The sequence below is a fragment of the Vicugna pacos genome, chromosome 32 (genome assembly GCF_048564905.1).
Source record: "Vicugna pacos chromosome 32, VicPac4, whole genome shotgun sequence".
In the NCBI taxonomy this organism is placed as follows: Eukaryota; Metazoa; Chordata; class Mammalia; order Artiodactyla; family Camelidae; genus Vicugna; species Vicugna pacos.
In genome coordinates this window covers 4,535,150-4,548,838 of record NC_133018.1, presented here as the reverse complement: position 1 = coordinate 4,548,838, position 13,689 = coordinate 4,535,150, and the positions used below count along the sequence as shown (strand labels likewise).

Here is a 13,689-nt window from a genome sequence, read left to right as displayed (position 1 = left end):
AAGGGTTCTCTGCACCGTTTTCCTTGCGGGTCCTAATACTTGTCCACCACTGCAAGAGATGTATGATTTTGTTTCATTATGTAAAATATATAGGCTTGAGGAGATGAGAATGCAGTCTAATTTCAGAGGAGCAGGGGCTTCTTTGGGATTAGCATCTAATCTATAGCCTTTGTGTACAGTGAGTGCTCAGTTACTCCCTGATGAAATGCCCCTCCTGAGTCTCTGAAGGACTGCTTCTGCTGGATTATACTTTTCCCCTGATGGCAATAGAGACCGGCTGTAGTCAGACCAGTACTTGTACCACTCCCAGATTATCCGTTGGGCCTGTATAGGCTGCCAGAACTTCCTCCTCAGAAGCCCAAAGCTTCCTTACCTGTTGCTGTTACCATGTAATTTTTCTGTTTAAAGAACTGTTGTCTTCCCAACCTTACACACTTTGATATACAGCAAGACCGTATTTTGTGCCATGTGTATTATCAGGAACCACACTGCCTAGAAGAGATGTGAGACAAGCCAGAGGAGTCTTGTTTTCAGCTTAGTCATCTCTGCTTTTTCTCCCTTGTAACTAAGACATTTATCAGCGTGATTTGATTTTTTTTTTTTCCGGGAATGACGGACTTGTTTCTCAGTCCTTCAAAGGCATATTCTGTTATAATAGGTTCAGTCCCTTCCTTCCTGAGGGAAATGAGATTTAGTTCAGAGATGGGCCTGTCATCATCACTGATGATGTTTTGGTTTTTTTTCTTAGTATCCAGATGTGAACTTTGCTTCATGTAGTCGTGCGATGTGGCCGTATTTTATGGCCTGTAATTACTCCAAACCAGATTTCTTCTGGAAAGATTCCTGCAACAATAATATGATACAGCACTGCCCAGATACTCATTTTGGATGGTTTCTAGCCTGAAGACAACGTTGTGAAATGCAGTACTCATATTTTACTAAAGATTTCAGAGCTATTTAACGATTGGTTTCATACTAAATCAGTGCTAATCCAGAGAGACAAAGCTGTACCGTTAACTCAGGAAATAGCCTCCAGAGCATTTCCCAAGAAAGATGGGTGATTTGTTTTGAACTTAGAAGAACTCTAAGGAAGCCATAAAACTGCTAAAAGGCTTAAGAATCTTTTTTGTCAGCAAGAGGGCCGAGGTGTTGGTAAAAATCTTTGGAGTCAGAGCTAATGTGATGACTCCAGATATGCTCTGGGTGTGTGATGTGCTGTGGACACAGAGATTTTGCTGAGAGGTATTTGGGTGTAAAATTGCAAACTGAGCAGGGGACAGTTTTGTGAAGGAAATCATACTCCAGTCAAAATATCTAAACTCCCAAGGCCATTTCTTTGAAAGTATGGCCTTCAGTGAGTTAGATTATGTCCATTTTGGTACATAGTTAAGTGTTTAGTAAATGTTTGAAATAAAGAGAGAAAGCAGAGAATGTAAGGAAGAGAGTCTAATAAGCCTACACAGAATAGTAATTTTTTAAGGGGAAACAATAAAACGGCCAGGAAGGCTTGTGGAGCACAGGTTACTTTCGGAAACAAGACATTCCACATTGGGGAAACGAGGGTCCCCAGGGAACTTGGGGACATCACATCACTGGTTTGGGGGGTAAAAAGGGAAAAATAAATTCCTGAGTGGGAGCGGATTTTGAATTAGAGGCCAGCCTTGGAAACCATGGGTTTCATGTTGAGGGAAACAGTCTTCCGTGTCGCAGGGAGAGAGAGCACTAGAGACCACAAACTCAGGTGGCCGGCGAGCCTAGGCTGTCGGTGTTTAAGGTAAATCAACCCAGTGAACTATAATGATGCTTCTTTTGGAAGGGAACCTCATCTTCAATCTCAGTAAACTGGATCTGCAGCTTTTAAAATCTGTCAACACCCAGTACGATCTGGGTGTTAGCACAGATGTTTAAGCAAGAGAAGCAGCGTGTCAGATCATTAAGAGTGCAGGCTTTGGGAAGGCCTGGTTTCCAGGCTCAGCGCTGCAGTTTGATCCCAAGTAAATCACTTGGCGTTTGTAATTCCGAGTTTTCTTAGCCTCTTGTAGGGGTTGGGAGTAGAGGCACCAAGGTCAGGGTTCAGATCCCAGCTCTGTCACTCCCTAGTTGCGTCATCTTATAGAAGCTACTGACTCATTGTAACTCAGTTTTCTCATATGGAGTGAGCGAGAGATTAAAATAGTACCTCCATCATTGGCTTGTTGACATCCATTGAGCCCTGACTAAGTGTTAGTTTTTAATAAGTGTGTCAGTCACCTGACTTAGAAGTCCTGAGTATATTTGCTATCTTCCAGAAACTTAATGACCTGATTATAAAGACCAGGCTAACACATAAGGAAATTAAAACAATACAGGGCATTTATAAGTAGGCGTTAAAGAGTGTAACACAGACAGTAAAGGGTGACTGATTAAGGGGTTATTACACATCTGCTGGGCACAGACAGGCACTAGGCTGAGTCCTGCAGACACAGCAGTGACCTGCCAGGTCCTTGTTCTCGAGAAGCTCACAGTCTTGGGGTAGAGCCAACAGGAGTAGGAGTAGAAATAAATGCTACAGTAGAGGTCACTGCTAGGGATCATGGAGCTCATGGTGGGGTACCCGGCCTAGTTCTAGGAGGTCAGAAAAGGCTTGACTTCAGTGACAGCAGGTTAAGTACCAGCTTCAAACACTCAGGGTGTCTGTGAGTTTCCAGCGATATTTCCACCTGGTGCTTGCTTTCTTCTCCATTTACCTTAATGGCTCAGCTGGAAGTCAGCCACCGCTGCTAAGTGTTCTTGAGTTCTACCCAGCATTGGCAGCAGCTCCCTTATTGTCCTGACGACGTCAGAAATAGAAATTCCGCCCCGTCACAGCCAGGCTGTTGCTACCCAGGCAATGGAAGAGCATTTCCACTTTCTAGGAGCCTGTCCTCTCCAACACTGAGTGGCCCTCTGTCACCTTCACAAGTCCTCAGACTTATGGGAAAGCATCCCGTTTCTAGAGTGTATACCTGGGAGTAGAATTGTGGGTAACTCTGTTTAACCATTTGAGGAACCACCAGACTGTTTTCCACAGTGGCTGCATCACTGCATTCCCACTGGCAATGTGAGTTCCAGTTTCTCCACATCCTCGCTAACACTCATCCTCCCCCTGCCTTTTTTTATGATTGCCATCCTACTGGGGGAAAATGGTATCTCATTGTGGTCTTGATTTGCACTTTCCTAATGACCAATGAAAAGATGTTGAACATCTTTCCATGTGCATTTTGGCCATTTGTTTATCTTCTTTGGAGAAATGTTTATTGCAGCCCTTTGTCCATTTTTTCCATTGGGTTGTTTGTCTTTATTTTAATAATTATATATTCTGGATGCTAGACTTTTATCAGATATATGAGATATTTTCTTCTAATCTGTGGGTTGTGTTTTCATGTTCTTAATAGTCCTTTGATGCAGTTTAAATTTTGATGAAATCTAATTGATCTGTTTTTTCCGTTGGTTGCCTGTGCTTTTGGTGTCATATAGTGCATGTATATATCCAGCTGTCCTAGCACCACTTGTTGAAAGACTATCCTTTCCCCCATTGAATGGTCTTAGTACCCTTGTCGAAAACCAAATGACCATTGATGCATGATTTTATTTCTGGAGTCTCAATTCTGATCAGTGATACATATGTTTATGCCAGCACCATACTGTTTTGATGAATACAGCTTTGTGAGTGCTCTACTTTTATTACTCCAGATGCTTCCAATATGTAGTACAGTTGGGTATTGTGATCAGTATTTTGTATTTTCCTTTTTTTTGGAGCATGTGCTTCTGTGTGGATCACTGATGGAATCAGTGCCCTTGTCATTTAAAATAATTATGAAGTATTTGTTTTATTGCCTTACAGAGCTGTGCTTGGTTTTGTCAAGCTCTTATGTCACCCTGTTTTGTGGGTTGGTTTTTACTGTTTTAGATAGCCATGTGTGTACTGTTTCTTCTGGGTCGAGGCTCGTTAGCTGTCAAGCACCAGCCCGGATCCAACTACTCCCACCTGTCTCAGCCCAGATCCAACACTTCCTGTCAGTCATGAATTGAATTTCTAGGGTAGAAGCCTAAGAAAGCCATTTTCTTGAACCAGAGCTCTCCAGAGTTCAGGAGTGGCACCAGCCTTACAATCTGCTCTTTGTTCTTGGGGTTTTTTTTTTTTTTGTAAATTACTATCCCTGAGATGTCACGCTGATGAGGAGACACATGGGGGAACATCCTGTCTTTTGGATTTCTCTCATGCTGCCCAAACAAGCACCTACAGGTGCTGTTTCCTCATGTGTCCCTGTCTTTAGAAAGGAGGCGCTCCCAGAGATGTTGGGACCTGTTCAAGGTGGCCCAGTGACCTCACAGTGCTGCCAGGAGCCTCATTCACCCCTCACTCCGTGGCTTCCCTTCTTGCCATCCTCGCCAAACACTCCTTCCCTACTGGGCAACAGAAGACCGGATGCAGGTCTCGGCTTTCTTCTTCCTGTTCTTGTGAACCACGTGGGTCTGGCGCCACAGCAACGTGTCACTTGCACACGTGCTGCTCTTTATAAAGGGTCAGGACCATGGGCTTTGGCAGCAGGTGTGGGAGGGAAGGGGCAGCTTCAGGGTGTCCCGAACTCTTTGGGGACTTTGGGTGAGCAGAGATGCCCTGTTTTCTCCCATAAGCACCAGGGTACGTCCTGTGAAACTTGTCTGTAGCGATTATTGACCAAATTGTTGATACATATATGAACGTTCCCTGTGGGAATTTTCTCTAAGAATAATATAGTTACCAGGTACATGTTGTGGAATTACCAACCCTCGGCCAATCTTCTTTCGTCTCCCCGCTGGATTTTGAACCAAAATCGGGATATTGATCAAGTTTTCGCTTTCTCCTTGTTCCCAGAGCTGTCTCCCTCAGATGCGGGGATGTGAGCTCTCATTTAGATTGCTTTTAGCTGTTTTATTGAGCCCGGCATTCTTGCTCTGGCAGGGTTTTTGTGCTGGAAGAAGCACAAGAATTTTCTGGCCTCAGACTCTGTTCATTGGTCTCTCCTCCTCCCAGAGTCCCGGGAGCCTGACATGTACCCTCACTGTGGTCCCAGTGCCCGGACCTCCAGTTCCAGTTCTCCTGACTCTCACGTTTGCGGCCAGCAATGAGCCCGCGTGAGCGTCCAGCCTGGCACTAGAAGGTGCTTGATCAGTCATTGATGACTGGGTGGATTCCATCTGGCTTTCCACTCCCCTGAACCTCACCCTCAGTTGTTGGAACAGAGCACCAGGTTTTGCATATCTTAGATGAGGAGAAAATGACCTGAGCCTGGAGAAGTGGCATCTGTGACTCCTGTCCCTGGCTCCTGTCCCGCTGTGGAATCTGAATTGTCCTGGCTCCCCCTGCTGGCAGCTCCTCGGCAGTTGCGTGCAGGGGCCTCTGGTGGGAAGGGATTGGAGCTGAGCCACTTTCTGCAGGCAAAGAACATTGTTGCGAAGTGCCCAGGCCAGTCTGGGCAGGTCTGAGGAGGAAGGGAGGGAGCTGCTTGTGGAAAACAGTTCTGGGAAGTACGGCTTTCTGGGTAAGGGGCAAGGAAGGTGGCCAACTGCCAGCAAAAGTCAGGAGGGCAGGGTTGGGGCCCCAGCACTGGGCGCCAATGAGTATTGTGACCATGTGGGCTGTCAGTGAGCCTGTCATTGTGAGGGGATGGGGCCCCACACTGAGAATGGAGATTTCTTCTCCCCTGAAGACGAAGCAGCCTGGGTTGAAATGTAGTCACCCAACAGGCAGAGAGGCGACAGAACTTGACCTCCGTGAAAGCTGAGGCCAGGAGGGTGGTGTCCCCTGAGTTCCTGGTCGTACATTGGGTACACGACCCCACCTCCCAGCTCTTAGACCAGGAGTGGCTCTGTGGAGCTCTGGGTACTTGTGTCTCCCTCCACCCTCTGGTAAGGATGATACATTCCCCACAGCTGCCCACCCCCTTGATCACATTTCTTGGTTATTTACATGTGTCTGTCTTCCACAGCACAACCTCCCAGAAAGTGGGCTGTGGGAGTATGTGTCTCACCTGATACCAGCCAGCTGCAGGCGGCAGGAAGGGGGTTAAAGATGGTCAGACACTGCGACCCTCTGCTTCCCTGCGACCCTCTGCTTCCCTCCAACCCCAAACCCCAAGAGCCAGGGACATTCCGCCTTAAATTGAACGTGGAGCACAGGCTTTGTTCCTTTTCAGGGCATAGAGCTTCCCGGAGACACAAGGAAGGGAACCCAATCCAGAAGAACCCCAGGCCACGAAAATTGCCATTGGACTTGGCAGGTGTAACTGAAACCGTCCTTATAATGAAATGTTTAGAAGGAGTTAATATCTGCCAGGTGGTGGGCTATGCCGTGGACAATGTCCTGCATTCTAATGGGGGTGGCAGACCTTACACAAATGAATAGCTAATATGTCAGGGGTCCTAAGTACTAAGAAGAGGAATCAAGGGAAGGAGGTAGGGTAGGGATGCATTGTTTTCATTTTGATGGTCAGGGAAGGACACTCTGTTGAGGTGAAGGAGCAAGCCCCATGACTGTCTGCAGAAAGCATGTTCCAGTCCAGGGGACTAGAGTAGGTACAAAGGCCCTGAGGCTGGAGCATGTCTGGCTTGTAGGAAACCGCGAGGAGGCCGCTGTGGCTGGAGCTGGGTGAGGGAAGGAGGGTCAGAGAGGGAACCAGTGGACCAGGTCCTATGGGCCTCGTACACCTTGATGAGGGATTTGGATTCGCTTTGAGTGAGATGGAAGACATTGGAGGGCTTGGAGCCAAAAGCAACTGAAACCAACCAACACCAGCAGAGACTGGTGACCAGGAGGTGAGGGTGGGGAAGGGGGACCAGTTGGAGGAGGGGGAGAGGTGCGGTGTCCAGATGGGGCAGTAGCAGGAGTGAGGAAGCGACTGACGGGTAGTGAGTGTAGTTCCAAACACGGAAGTACAGCCAATGGCCTGAGAGGACAGAGCCCGGGCTGCCTCCAAAGGCCTGGCCCGCATCATGTCATCTGGGAAAGTGCTGCCCTTTACTGAGTGGGGGGTGGGGCTGGAGAACAGGTCTGACGGAAAATTCACCTTCTCTAAGTGCAGGCATCCACTTCAATTAATAGTAGACATTTCAAAGAACAAGCTCCTCACAGGAACAGTGACAATAGCTAATGACATTTACACAGTGCTTCACGGTTGACAGTGTTCCTGTGAACGTCCACCACACACCCCAGGCAGCGTGTTTTCCTTTATTTTACCAATAAGGAAGCTGAGATTCAGAAAGGTTCTGCATGAGAGAGCCGGTTTGGGGATGTGGCCACAGAGGAAGACAACAGCCTCGGTCTCGAGTTGCTGCAGTCAACCAACCTGGAGACCACTGGCCACCTCCCCAGGGCCCCTCCCCCCGTCCCTGCCTACATCCCCCTGCAGAGAGGACTGACCCGGTCCCCCCCCATGCTCCACTCAAGCCAGCAGGTCATGGCTACATCCAGCTTCCCTGGGAGGGGCAGGGCAAGAGCTTCAAAGGGGAGCTTGAGATGGCCATTTTTAAGCCGGTGTTTTTATTTGTGTAAACTTTTAAAATGAACCTGCATTACCAGAAGGAGACCACTGTAGTTTCTGGAAGTAGTGGAGGATCTGTGGCATCTGTTATTAAGCGATCCAGTGAGGAAAGAGGGGTTGACATGGTGCTCCTGAGGGCGGCCACTGAAAAATACAAGGAATGATACCCATTTATACAGGATGAGATACCCTGATAAACCGGTTGCAAGTGCATTTTCTTCCAGTCTTTTTTCCATGCATCATTTTAACCTTGTTCAGCTCTTTTTTTTTTTTTACATTTTTTATTGATTCATAATCATTTTACAGTGTTGTGTCAAATTCCAGTGTTCAGCACAATTTTTCAGTCATTCATGGACATATACACACTCATTGTCACATTTTTTCCTCTGTGATTTATCATAACATTTTGTGTATATTTCCCTGTGCTATACAGTGTAATCTTGTTTATCTATTCTACAATTTTGAAATCCCAGTCTATCCCTTCCCACCCTCTACCCCGCCCCCCCCAGTAACCACAAGTCTGTATTCTCTGTCCATGAGTCTATTTCTGTCCTGTATTTATGCTTTGTTTTTGTTTGTTTGTTTTTGTTTTTTAGATTCCACATATGAGCGATCTCATATGGTATTTTTCTTTCTCTTTCTGGCTTACTTCACTTAGAATGACATTTTCTAGGAGCATCCATGTTGCTGCAAATGGCATTATGTTGTCGGTTTTTATGGCTGAGTAGTATTCCATTGTATAAATATACCACATCTTCTTTATCCAGTCACCTGTTGATGGACATTTAGGTTGTTTCCATGTTTTGGCTATTGTAAATAGTGCTGCTATGAACATTGGGGTGCAGGTGTCATCCTGAAGTAGATCTCCTTCTGGGTACAAGCCCAGGAGTGGGACCTTGTTCAGCTCTTAACACCCAGGCAATTTTGTTTTCTCATAACCTGCTGTTTTCTCATAACCACTTTTAATATAAACGTTTCCCTCTATGACATTAAACATTGTGTAATCATTTGTAAATGGCTATATATTAACCAGCTGTTTAGGCTGCTTTCACATTTTCCGTACATCTTTGTGTGTTAAGCTCTTTAGTGTTACTTTGTTAGATAGCTTCCTACAAGTAGGATTCTGGTTTAAAGGATATGAATATTTTTAGACTCCTGATAAATTCTAACAAATTATTTTCCAAAAAAGTTCTGCCATCAGTACAGGAAACTAAGAGTGAGGCTTGGAACCAAGGTCCTCTGACTCTAAATCTTGGGCTATTTATTCTGTGCTAGATATATGAGCCTCGATTTTCTTATCTGTGAAATGGAGACGACTGTACTGGTCATAGTCATGAGAATCAGAAGACATGTGCTCAGTAAATGGGGGAAGTTATCATTTCAACAAGGGCAGCTCTGTTATTTGAAGCTGGCCACAGGGTTCCCCTTAGGAAGATGTCTTTATTCAGTCACCCTGACTGGCCCACACGTGGGAGCGTGGCTGCCCCGACCAGCTCTTCCGCACTGCAGCTCCTCCACAGCCTTAAATGGCCCTTTTCTCCCTTGGTGACATGAAGGTACTTGTCACCTTGATTGTCAGCTAGTATTTGCACTTCAAGAGCAAGTTTGCCCAGGTCCTCCCTTCTCTGAGCTCACCTGCTTCCCCCACACCCATCCCTTCTCGTCCGAGTCCTAAGTGTGCTCCAGGGTCTGACTCTAATGCCACCACCTTCTCAGACCTTCTCTAAACCATCTGAGCATTTTATTTCCCCTTGCCTCTCATGTCTCATTTTCTCTTGTGGTTCAGATGTTTGCTTATATGTATGTCCCTTGAGAGCAGGAATTCAGCCCTTCCTGGCACACTGTAGCCCACTCAGAACACCTATGAGGGGATCAGCAGCTGTTAAGTGCCGAGCGCTGTTCTAGGTGTTGGCAACACAGAGATGAATTATCTCTGCATGAGGCCGGTTTGCAAAAAAACCTGGCCTCATATGGGGAGGTAGATCCGTGAAAAGATGACATGAAAGTAGAAATTTGTGCAGAACAGGGAGATGGCACAAGGTGATGGGGCCCTGGGATCCTTGGTCAGGACATCTGTGTGACGTTGGCAGTTACTTGACCTCTCTGGGCCTCAGTGAGATTACACAGTACCTATTCCACAGGATTGCTGATGCACGTGAAGCTTGTGGCACAGTGCATGGCACAGAGCAGCAATGTGAGGGTGAAAGCTGCCTCCCTCCTGGTGGGGGCGGGGGAAGCTTTGCAGGCCAGGGGCTGTCTGAGCTGAGCATTTGAATAAGGAGTTCCTCAGGTAAACAGAAGATAAGGAACTTAGAGGTGGAAGAAGAAAAAAAAAAAGGTGGAAGAAACGACATGAAAAATCGAATAGTTTATCATCATCCAAAGAAAAGCTAAAAAAAAAAATAAACAGAGGCCGTGCCACATGTGGAGTTCATGCTCCTTGGCGTGGACGCCCAGGCACCCAGTATGCTCAGGGCACAGGTTTTGACTTGGAACAGGAGAGAATCAGATGGGAACTGATGCCCTTGGAGCAGGGAGAGGCGCCGACAGTCGCTCGGGTCCATCCTGTTTTCATGTTATCTGGGCCCGGCTGCTCCTGTACAGTGGCAGAGTGGAGTAGCTGTGACAGAGTGGAGTAGCTGTGGCAGAGTGGAGTGGCTGTGGCAGAGTGGAGTAGCTGTGACGGCAACCATGTGGCTCACGAAGCTGAAGATGTTTCCCCTCTGGTTCTTTACAGAAAAAGTCTGCTTGTTCCCTGCTCTTGCTCATTTTTGTGCGGGTTTAGTCTGGTGGACAAAATAATTCAGGTGAACTAAAAGGGAGCTTTTTGAGTGTTTCCTAATGTGCTTGATGGGTAACCAGCCTGTGTAATTCTCACAGAAGCTGTGTGAATAGGACTGTTACCCTTGTTTTCCACACGAGGAAACAGATGCATCTGCCAGAGGCCACCTGGTTAGAAAGAGGTGGTGCTGGGATCTGCGCCTGGGTGGCTGTCTCTGGAGACCACCATGAGCCAGGGCCCAGGGGTGATGGCCCAGGCAAGGGGTGGAGGAGGGCAGCGGCAGAGAAGGCCATGAAAATGGTAAGGTTCTGATGCACACGGCTGTGGAGGAAGAGCCTTCCTGCAGGGAGGGTATTCTAAGGCACTGGATGGGATGTGCTGACAAGGGGAGGGTCTGAGAGCCGACACTCCCCAGCGCAGGGTCACAGAGAAGACACAGACTCTGAGCCTGGGCTAGAGTCCTCCCTGCACCACTTAAGGCCGTGTGCTTAGGGCAAGTTGCTTAATTGTGAGAATTTTGTGTACCTCTTTGGGCCATTGTGAGGGCAAACAGAATTAATAAGTATAAAGTGTTTAGAAGTGCACCTGGCCCTTAGTGCCATTATTTTTATGGTTATTGTTGTTAGGAACAAGATGTGACTGCAGGTTGGCAGAAATAAAGGTCTGATACATGAAAAGTAAGAGCACAAGTTGGGGCTTATGCTCCAGGTGTCTGAAAGTGTGGACAGAAAATGTGGGATTGGAGCTGGGGAAGTTCAGGAGGCAAGCTGTTGTGCAGTTAGTTTTGGGGTCCCCCACCTGAGGCTTTTGAGGGAAAAAGGCAGAGAGTAGGCACGGGGGGCCAGGGAAGGGGCTGAAGTTTACTCACGCCCACGGGGAGCCCGGCTCTGTGCCCAGCACCCGGTGTGCATGTATCAGCCTCATTACAACCCTCCTGTCGTCTCCACTTCACACATGGGATGCCAAGGGTTGGAGAGTTGCCATAACTGTAAAAAGTATCTCGGAACCATCTCCTGAGACTGGACACAGGCCCCCCAGGCCCCACCCACTTTGGGCCATCAGTGGTCACACTTCTTTTGTGGTCACATGTGCTGGGGTCCCTTGGTGCCACAGGGCCTCCCTCATCCCTGCTGTGGAGAGGTGAGGCCAATGCCCCAGTCTTGGCCCAGGCCCTCTGGCAGTGGCTGGATGGGCTCCCCGGTGTGACAGATCTGCCTGGAGCAAGTCCACCAGGCTGCTGGTGCCAGGAACACCTTCATTCAGTGGGTCCCAGGGAGGCTCGGGACCCCAGAGGGTCAGACTCTGTGGGCACTCCGTCTGGCACTGACCCCAACTTCCCTGTGGAATTTCTTCTGCTGTCCTGTGCAGGCCCTTGTCCTGGGGGCCTGGCGGGGGAGCAGAGCCTGTTCCGAGCGAGGCACAGTAGTGGGCATTTTTTTACATGCATGCAGAGGCACTGTCGCTGGGAACTTGGAAACACTAGAAGCTTGGGAACAGAGGTCCTGGAGTCAGAGGACAGAGCTGAGTTTGAACCCTGGCTCTGCCTAAGTGATGGGGGCAGGGGTGGACGGGGTTGGGGCACCTCTGCCTCTCAGCCCGCATGCTCATCCACAGCAGGGGGAGTAACGGGACCCCCCTCAAGGCTGAGCTGAGAATTAGGCACAGAGGACTCAGTGCATGAATTTAGCTCAGGCCTCCTCAGTCTTCACCACCTGTTTTGCAGGTGAGGAAACAGAGGCTCAGAGGTTTGCCCAGGGTTGGCAGTGAGCAGATGGTGGAGCTGGACGGCCGAAGCTCAGGCCCTTCACCCTGACCATTCACTCTGCCCTTGTGCACCACGTTCTGTAGCTTTGCTCTCCATGGCCTGAAGAGCAGAGGAGATGCCAGGATTGGGGGCAGGGGCCCCCTACTTCCCGCCCAGGCCTCAGGTGAGTCGCACTTGCTTCCTAGTTCCCCTCCTGCTGTGAGACAGACTGCTTCCTAGTCATGGTTCCTGCCTGTCCATAGATGAGACCGGGGCTGGGGAGGGGGGCTGTGTGGGGGCAGGACCGAGAATGTCTCCAGTCAAGTCCTTGGTTCATGGCCAGGTTCTCTGCTTTTCCTGCCCGCTGGGTGGCCCCAGCTGGCAGACTGTGGCGGTCACAAGGTCTCCATTTTCTAGGCCTGCCCTTCCCTCCAACACTCACCCCGAGGGCCCAAAGCCTCCACCCACGCACACCAGAGCCCAGCAGCTCACCCAGGATTTCACATAGAGGCTTAGAGGTTTTTGCAAAAATCCAGGTGTTGGGGATAGGGTAGGGGCATAAAAATAGGTGAAGGGGATTAAGAGGCACAAACCTCCAGGTATAAAACGAACAAGCCGCAGGGCTGTAACACACAGCACAGGGAGCACGGTCAGTAACACTGTAATGACTGGTTGGGGGCAGGGAGCTACCAGACTTGCCGTAATCACTTCGTGGTGCGTGAAAACATCAAGTCACTATGCGGTGCACCTGAAACTAATGTAATATTGTATGTCAACTGTATTTCAATTAAAAAAAAAGAAAAAGAGAAAAAATCCAACTCAGACTCTGTGCCTTTAGACCCTAGCAGTGTAACAACTGATACTAAACTGGGTCCGAATCCTCTTGTGCTTTGTTTGCTCTTCATGGTCTACGTTTATCCTTCTCCCCTTTGTCACTCTGCTGTTTCCTTCCCACTTGCTTCTGTTGGTTTGGGGGCTTCCGTCCTCCCTCGCTTGCAGGCTCCTCGACGCCCTGGCTGCCTGGGTCTGCCTGTCCCCTCGCATTGTCTCTTGTTCCCAGTGATTCTCTGTCATGCTCACTTCCTGCCCGTCTGCTGTTCTCTCCCCTGTTCCTCACACACCCGTGAGTCACACAGGGTTGGGGGGATTCAGGTTGCTGAGCCTCTCTGAGCACCCCTTGGGGATTTTCTCCCTGCCCACGTACCTCCTTAGGTCCTAGCTCTGTTGGGTCCCCTCAAACTCCAGGACCCCCTCCCAGAGTCCCACCCCCACCCCTCACTGGCCTGGACCACCTACCTACTCTCCTGCTGACACCGTCCCTACCTTGCCAGGTTTTTCTCCTTATCTAAACACTTGTGGTCCAATCTCCTTACTGTTGACTGTCTGTTTCCCTTTAAGTCCCACAGGGGTGTCCCATACACCACTGTATCCCCAGGGTCTGTGGCCCAGAGCAGTGAAGACAAGGAGTGGATGGGCGGGTGCATGCTGGTGGCTGAGTCTGCAGTGGGGACATCCACCTGTCCATCGCAGCAGGACTGGCGCAGTGAAGAGCAAGAGGTCTCCTGCCCCCACCCAGGTGCAGGAGTGCAGGCTACCCACCCTCTGGGTCCCAGAGATCCCAC

At 48.9% G+C, this 13,689-nt stretch overlaps 1 protein-coding gene across 9 annotated transcripts in view; it reads left to right on the top strand.

The window, feature by feature from the left end:
- LOC140690926 (uncharacterized) overlaps positions 1-13,689 on the top strand; it is a 65,463-nt gene that overhangs the window by 8,733 nt on the left and 43,041 nt on the right. For 6 of the 9 annotated variants that reach the window (XR_012066304.1, XR_012066303.1, XR_012066302.1 and 3 more), the window contains one exon: positions 12,047-12,251. The exons of 1 other annotated variant lie outside the window; for it this stretch is intronic. The gene's annotated coding sequence lies outside the window, so the exon portion shown is untranslated. Of the gene's footprint in view, positions 1-4,184; positions 4,454-12,046; positions 12,252-13,495; positions 13,644-13,689 lie in introns of those variants that run through there. 2 more of the 9 variants (XR_012066298.1, XR_012066306.1) reach the window with 2 other exon arrangements.